This window comes from Aethalodelphis obliquidens, unplaced genomic scaffold, assembly GCF_003676395.1.
Source record: "Aethalodelphis obliquidens isolate GAN/ISIS:26980383/991018 unplaced genomic scaffold, ASM367639v1 scaffold5235, whole genome shotgun sequence".
In the NCBI taxonomy this organism is placed as follows: Eukaryota; Metazoa; Chordata; class Mammalia; order Artiodactyla; family Delphinidae; genus Aethalodelphis; species Aethalodelphis obliquidens.
The window spans coordinates 1-838 of NW_020843137.1; the positions used below are offsets into that span (position 1 = coordinate 1).

The following is an 838-nucleotide window of genomic DNA, read 5'->3' on the forward strand; positions in this document are numbered from 1 at the left end:
CATACCCTAACCCGTTGTTGTACTCTAAACTGTGATCTAAACCATCCACGTTCCCCAAACCTAACCCTTACACTAACACGTGCCCTAACACATACACTCACCCTAATCTGTTGTCGTACCCTAACCTGTATCCTAAACCAGACCTGTTCCCTAACCCTAACCCTTACCTGAAGCGTTACCCTAAACCGTACCCTACTTGTAACCCGTACACTGACACTAACCCATACCCTAACATGTACGCTAACCCTAAACCTTTGTCGTACCCGAACATGTACCCTAAACAGTTCCCATTCCCTAAGCCTAACCCTAACACTATCCCTAACCCGAAGCCTTACCCTAAGCCATCCCCTAATCCTAACCTGTACACTAACACTAACCTGTACCCTAAAAAGTACACTAACCCTAAACCGTTGTCATAACCTAACCTGTACTCTAAACTGTCCCCATTCCCTAACCCTAACCCTTACCCGAAGCCTTACCCTAACCCTTCCCCTAATCCTAACCCATACACTAATACTAACACCTACCCTAACACGTACGCTAACCCTAAACTGTTGTCGTACCCTAACCTGTACCCTAAACCGTCCCCATTCCCTAACCCTAAACCTAACCCTAACCCTTACCCGAAGCCTTATCCTAACCCGTCACCGAATCCTAACCCATACACTAACACTAACCCGTAACCAAAGCCTTACTCTAACCCGTCCCCGAATCCTAACCCATATGCTAACACTAACTCATACCCTAACACATACGCTAAACCTAAACCATTGTCATATCCTAACCTGTATCTAAACCGTCCCTGTTCCCTAACCCTAAACCAAAACCTTACCCAAAG

The 838-nt window shown here is 46.2% G+C and overlaps 1 long non-coding RNA gene across 1 annotated transcript in view; it reads right to left on the reverse strand.

The window, feature by feature from the left end:
• LOC113617279 (uncharacterized) overlaps positions 1-838 on the reverse strand; it is a 909-nt gene continuing 71 nt past the window's right edge. The window contains exons 2-3 of the long non-coding RNA XR_003431569.1: positions 649-791; positions 1-84 (exon numbers count right to left, since the gene is read on the reverse strand). This is a non-coding gene — a long non-coding RNA (uncharacterized LOC113617279). The remainder of the gene's footprint in view (positions 85-648; positions 792-838) is intronic.